Here is a 7,329-nt window from a genome sequence, read left to right on the forward strand (position 1 = left end):
TATTAAGAAGTAAAACTTATATTTAATCCTACCTCTTCTCCGAGCACACGGTGACTGTACATACGGGTCGAAAAATGTTGACCTAATTCAGCATTTCTCAAAGTCTGGGGAATAGAGACATGACAGGTGGGGCGCGAGGAAAGGGAGGAAATTTTTGATTTTTGATTTTTTTTTACTATGCTTTCATTTTCTATACACACTGTAAATCACTTTGTGATTCTGTCTGTGAAATCCGCCGTATAAATAAATGTAAATTACTTATTTTTCCTGTAGGCTTTAAATTTCTCGGCAGGAGCGAAAGTTTGACAGACATAGCAACAGTAACTTTTGCAGGCAGGGCTAAGAGGAACAAACTTTCGCGCGGATGGGTAGCAGGCTAATGTGCGGACCACAATTACACAAAATGGATACATTTGCAACTCGCACCTCAAAGGTCTGCGGAGAAACAAAAATATGACGGGTCTAATCAACCAAAAAGTCAACCTAAAAGAAAATATGGCGAAGGGTATCTTGCTCTTGGATTCACGGCAGCGGAGGTGGGGGCAGAGGAGAGACCCCTGTGTGTTCTTTGTCTAAAACGGCTAGCAGCAGACAGCCTGAGACCCAACAAAGCAAAGAGACAACTCGAGACCACACATGATGTCCAATAAATTGTTTTGTTGGGGCGATGGGGGTAGGTGGGCCTTGAGTCTAAAGTGCTGATGACAGAAAAAAAAAAAGTTTGAGAAGCCCTGACCTAATTGTACGGATCTCACTTTAAACGGCAAACCGATCATTTAAATGTTTTCACTTTGAATATGAAACGAGGAGTAAAATGTACAATGTACAATATTATCAATTATTTCACAAGGACATGTTTTAAGGATATTGTACAGTATCATTAAATCTAAAATGAATGTGATCACTTTCAGGATCATTTTATTTTTAGCCAGTAAACAACTGTTATGTACTTTTGAATCGGGTTTTCCCCTTTAAATAACAAAAATTATAGAATTTTACAATATTCATTATTATTAAATATTAAATGTGCCAACGAATGTTGTCCGTCTATCTATGTTGACCCTGCAATGAGGGGGCGACTTGTCCAGGGTGTACACCTCCTTCCACCCGATTGTAGCTGAGATAGGCGCCAGCGACCCCCACGTCCTCAAAAGGGAATAAGTGGTAGAAAACGAATGTAGGTTCCTACTGTGGAAAGTTCAGTAATACAGAATCATTGTGGCATTATCGTGTCAGTTGGACGCTATATGCGCTAGTCCTCATGGTAAATGTGGTTTTCCTTTTGGGAAAACGCCATCGCTTTGGTTCACTGGTGCGGCCAATATAAACCAAAACTGAAAATTCTTAAGTGGGGCTTTAAGTAGAGTTTATAAATCTTGTATCTGTGCCACATATAGCCTTATTTCAGTGTCAACAGTCTCCAGCTTACTTGCTACACATGTTTTGGCTCTGCCCATCCCTGTGCAGTTATTGGACCGACATTTTTAATACTTTGTCTCTTGTTGTAATTACCTACTAGGCCTTCTTTGCCTTTATTTGATGTTGTATCTTTATGTTAGCAATTGGGACTTTTTGAATGAAATTGTCTGTGGCTCCATGTTAACGAAGTTGCCTGTACTATTTGACTGATGCATTTTATTGATTGATTTATTATTTTTCTTTCTTTTTCGTTTTGTCTCCTCAGAAAAAAAATTTGGTAACTTTGTTTGTTTTATAACTTGTGCCAGGATAGCAGTAATTGCACAAAGGCATTCTTCTTCTTTTAGTTTTCTGACAGCACGTAGGCGTTCGCATCAACTTTCGTCTTTTTAACAAATGGGTAAAGGGGGAATGATGTATGCCGTAAAACTAGTTGGCACATTTAATATTTAATAATAATGAATATTGTAAAATTCTATAATTTTTGTTATTTAAAGGGGAAAACCCGATTCAAAAGTACATAACAGTTGTTTACTGGCTAAAAATAAAATGATCCTGAAAGTGATCACATTCATTTTAGATTTAATGATACTGTACAATATCCTTAAAACATGTCCTTGTGAAATAATTGATAATATTGTACATTGTACATTTTACTCCTCGTTTCATATTCAAAGTGAAAACATTTAAATGATCGGTTTGCCGTTTAAAGTGAGATCCGTACAATTAGGTCAGGGCTTCTCAAACTTTTTTTTTTTCTGTCATCAGCACTTTAGACTCAAGGCCCACCTACCCCCATCGCCCCAACAAAACAATTTATTGGACATCATGTGTGGTCTCGAGTTGTCTCTTTGCTTTGTTGGGTCTCAGGCTGTCTGCTGCTAGCCGTTTTAGACAAAGAACACACAGGGGTCTCTCCTCTGCCCCCACCTCCGCTGCCGTGAATCCAAGAGCAAGATACCCTTCGCCATATTTTCTTTTAGGTTGACTTTTTGGTTGATTAGACCCGTCATATTTTTGTTTCTCCGCAGACCTTTGAGGTGCGAGTTGCAAATGTATCCATTTTGTGTAATTGTGGTCCGCACATTAGCCTGCTACCCATCCGCGCGAAAGTTTGTTCCTCTTAGCCCTGCCTGCAAAAGTTACTGTTGCTATGTCTGTCAAACTTTCGCTCCTGCCGAGAAATTTAAAGCCTACAGGAAAAATAAGTAATTTACATTTATTTATACGGCGGATTTCACAGACAGAATCACAAAGTGATTTACAGTGTGTATAGAAAATGAAAGCATAGTAAAAAAAAATCAAAAATCAAAAATTTCCTCCCTTTCCTCGCGCCCCACCTGTCATGTCTCTATTCCCCAGACTTTGAGAAATGCTGAATTAGGTCAACATTTTTCGACCCGTATGTACAGTCACCGTGTGCTCGGAGAAGAGGTAGGATTAAATATAAGTTTTACTTCTTAATATTCCTTTTCAGATTTGTTGAAAGGTGCAAATGGAACCATGTGATGTTACTTGACGTAAACATGTCTGTAACAAATACATCAAAACCATAGCCGCGTGTGTAATGACTAACATTTACATAACATTTTGTAGATGGCATTGCATGTCTTGACTTGTTCTATTCTGTCTTTTGAACGTACAAGTCAATGTCTTGTTTTTAGTGTGAGGTTTAACTGTTGTGTTTATTTTGTGTCATTGTGAAGTTTTTTGTACCTGAAAATCAGATATCCCGGCCCCCCAGACACATTTTTTCCTCTATATCTGCTCCCCAGGTCAAAATAATTGCCGAGTGTGACCGTGTGTGACCGTGTGTGACCGTGTGTGACCGTGTGTGACCGTGTGTCTTGGCTACCACTCTTTACCGCATCTCTCCATGAACCCCGAAAAAAACATCCGACCAGGAGCGTTGGGTTGCAGTGCATTGTGGGTAGGCGAGTCTTGTACATGATCATGTTCTGTCGGTTCATTTGCAAAATAAACCAGAGAGCACAACTCAGCTTTGATACAAAATGAAAGTAAAAATAAGACTGAGAAGATCAAAATAATTGTCAAAGCAGCATCAAAGTTGTTGAAAGAACTATCTTGGTACCGGGTGCAAGCTGTACTACGGAGAGTAGACGTGACGGAGTCATGTTACCACATTCCAACACCCTGTTAATGGTCCGGTGGAATGCCAGAAGTTTGATAGCAACCGAACATGAATTAAAGGGATATATTAAAAATATGAAAACTAAACCACGTATAATTTGTATTCAAGAAACAGGGCTGAAGCCAAAATTAAACTTTATAATAAAAGGATATATAACGATTCGTAAAGATAGGAATGAAGGGTAAAGAGGATGATGTGCCACATTTATCAAAGAAGATGTAGTCACGGGTAAAGAAACAGCAGAACCTTTAGCAAAAACATTTGTTAAAGTGCACGGTAATGATAATTTGAGAAATGTGGAAAAACAAAAGAGAGAAAAAACAATGAGTTTAAATATTGGGGAAATGATGGAAGACAACGTTAATAGCTTTACCAACACTATGGATATGACATTTTCTTTGAATGAAATGGTTCGAATTTTGAAAAAGGTTAAAAATACGTCACCGGGGAAAGACCTAGCGGGTTATCAAATGATCAAAAACTTAGGTGGCATCGTCAAAGAAGTGGTCTTGAAATGATATGACAGGATATATGAAGAAGGAGAATGACCGGCAGAGGGGAAAATTAGTGGTAACAATTCCAATATGCAAGTCAGGGTAAGACCCGGAAGAGGCAGGAAATTATAAATTTGGGGAAAAGTAATGGAAAAAAAAAAAGATTAATGAAAGACTAGTATATTATTTAGAGTCAAAAGAAATAATCAAAAAACTAACAAAGTGGTAAATAATGTTCAAGACTGGGGAACGGCTTGAGGTTTAAGATTCTCTGTTGGAAAGACAAAAGTCATACATTTTACAAAGACAAAAGTACCAAACAAGCTCCAAATAAAAACTCTAAGGTGAAAATATAGAAGAGGTACAAGTATTTAAATATTTAGGAATATGGTTTGATAAAAATATGAACTAGTCAACCCACATCAGCAAAATAGATTTGATTAGATTAGATTAGATAGTACTTTATTTATTCCTTCAGGAGTGTTCCTTCCGGAAAATAAAAAAATAGGGGAAAAAGTAAAAAGGTGTTAAATATAATGAGGTCTTTGAGGGGTAATGATTGGGGGGCTGATAGGTTAACGTTGAAAACAATACATGTATATATTTATAACTTTAATTCCATCTGTTATTGATTACGGATGCATTATTTACCAATCTGCTTCAAAAACATGACTTGGGAAAATAGACCGGATCCAGTCACAGGCTTTAAGGTTATGTTGTGGAGCTACTACATCAACCCTAGTGGCAGTATTACAAGTAAAAATGAACGAAAAACCTTTGGACAAGAGGAGAGATCAACTCTCAGCAGTTTATCGGGCAACTTTAAAAGGATCCAAGCAAGGATATCCGACTTGTCCAGTGTTACCAATCTGCCAAGAAAAGAGAAAACAAAAAAGAATAGTTTTGGGTGGATTATAGGAGACATATGTAATAAAGTTAAAATTGACAATATTAAAGTTAGTCCTACAGTACCAATGCCTGCAATACCACCGTGGATGTTTGATAACCCAAAAGAAAACATGCAATTACTAAAGAATAGAAATTTAAATAGTTACCGGATAGAAAAATGGATTGAGATATGATATATACGGATGCATCAAAAACTATATAAAAAAAAATAAAGGTAAGAGCTGTAGCAGTTATCCCACAAGGAAACATAGTATTAAATAAAATAATCAGTGATAAACTATCTGTTTTTACGGGGAATTGGTAGCAATTTATATGGCAGTTAACTGGATAGAGGAAAACAAAGCAAGGAAAGTAGTTGTGTGCTCGCAGTCCAACAGTGCATTGATGAGCATAAAAAACATAGCATCAGAAACAAGACAAGATTTAGTTTATGAAATAGTTCAGGCAATCTATAGAATAAATAAAGCGGGAGGTGTGGTAACATTTCTTTGGGTTCCTTGGAAGATATTGTAGGATGGAATTCACAACACATAGAGGATATAAAGCATTATACACGTATTTAAAAAACATTGGGTTAAATAAAAGAATATAGAGTAGGGATCCATCTTGGTCCACACTCCATTTCAGTAAGTGACGCTAATGCACACCAGAAGGTTGCTTGGCGGAAACAACCGCCCACCTCCGGAATCAGTCCCCGCCCATTCCCCTTAGGCGCGAAATTCATTTGAGCGAAAGACATTGGAATGAGAGGAGCTCTTTAAAGCTCCTGAGAATCTTAAAAAAGCTTACAGAAAACGAGAAAAACTTACAGCGGGTGCCTGTTGGACATTCACCGTCGTTTTCGATGATTTCCCCTCGGAGCAAGGATTCGATGTCTGGAGTCTTTGGCACAATCAAGCCTTCTCCTCTGCCTGGAACGGCCGTTGACGGACCCGCCAGCTTTAAGGGAGACCAGCGAGCCGGAGATGTAAGTAAATATATGTATATATGTATCGTATACCGCATGTTTTTTTTCTTGTAAAATGAGAATCATTTGACTCACCAGACTGCGATTGTGTTAAAACGATCGCGTTAGGATCTTACGGCAAATCCTCTATAAAACAAAATAATGAATACACACAATATTAAATAATTCGAAGGTTTAAACACACCTCGATAATCATCTTCCAACTTTGTAAGACTGTTTAAGCAAAGTTCATCGTCTTTCACTTCGTCGTCATCGGCTGGTAAAAAAAAAGTATTACAACGTCGTACAAGTGCAATGCTTTTAACGTTTAAATGCTTAAATGGAGTTAAACCAATGTCTAATAACATGGTAAAGCAGAGGTAATGGTGTGTGTGTGTGTGTGTGTGTGTGTGTGTGTGCGTGTGTGTGTGTATGTGTGTGTGTGTGTGTGTGTGTGTGCGTGCGTGTGTGTGTGTGTGCGTGCGTGTCCTGTTGATTCAAACGGTCATAAACATTTAAACTGTCAGATGGGAAGTCAGTAAAAACTGAACCCTCCTTTTGTCCCCCAAACTGACCTGTTGATTCAAACGACCGTAAAGACCAGTTGCTACGTGACACTGTGTTCTGCGATAGTTTTTTCCATCTGTTTAAATATGTTTTCGTGAGGTACGGAAGTTGTTTCAGTGCGTACGAATGTGTGCGTGTGTGTGTGTGTGTGTGTGTGTGTGTGTGTGTGTGTGTGCGTGTGTGTGTGTGTGTGTGTGTGTGTGTGTGAAGTGTGTGTGTGTGTGCGTGTGTGTGCGTGTGTGCGTGTCCACCAAAAACTTCCCAATCCACGGTAGATAACGATGAAAATATCGAGAAAGGGCTTCCGTCTCTTCTTTCTTTTAGCTGAAAACTGAATACGATTTAGAAACACTCGACTTTTTTGCGGAGCGTCAATGTAAGTTTTATTATTTTTATCAATCGAAACAGGCGTTTCACTAATCATGACCGAATCGAACAAAGTCTTTACGCTAACGTATAAAGCTCCAAATAATGACTAAGACAATGTCTAATAACATGGTAATAACAGTGCGTACGAATGTGTGTGTGTGTGTGTGTGTGTGTGTGTGTGTGTGTGTGTGTGTGTGTGTGTGTGTGTGTGTGTGTGTGTGTGTGTGAAGTGCGTGCGTGTCCACATCTCCACACGTAACATTCCCAGCCATCAATACATCGAAATCTGGAAGTTGTTTCAAACGATCGTAAACATTTAAACTATCAAATATATGGTCACATGCTGCTCAGATGACATTGCTTTCTTAAAAAAACTGAACCCTCCTCTGTTCCCTGTCAGGTCTTAACTCCACCCTCTTCCTGGTTTAACCACTCCCACCGCAGGTCTTAACTCTGCCCTCTTTCTGTTTAAA

At 38.5% G+C, this 7,329-nt stretch overlaps 1 long non-coding RNA gene across 1 annotated transcript; it reads right to left on the bottom strand.

Moving 5' to 3' along the window:
* Positions 1-4,319: 4,319 nt before the first annotated feature.
* On the bottom strand, positions 4,320-6,359 carry LOC133563797 (uncharacterized). Its single transcript, XR_009809116.1, has 2 exons — positions 5,784-6,359; positions 4,320-4,934 (listed from the first exon to the last, which is right to left on the bottom strand). It is a non-coding gene; the product is annotated as an uncharacterized LOC133563797 (long non-coding RNA).
* Positions 6,360-7,329: the final 970 nt, after the last annotated feature.

This window comes from Nerophis ophidion, linkage group LG12 (genome assembly GCF_033978795.1).
Source record: "Nerophis ophidion isolate RoL-2023_Sa linkage group LG12, RoL_Noph_v1.0, whole genome shotgun sequence".
NCBI lineage: Eukaryota > Metazoa > Chordata > Actinopteri > Syngnathiformes > Syngnathidae > Nerophis > Nerophis ophidion.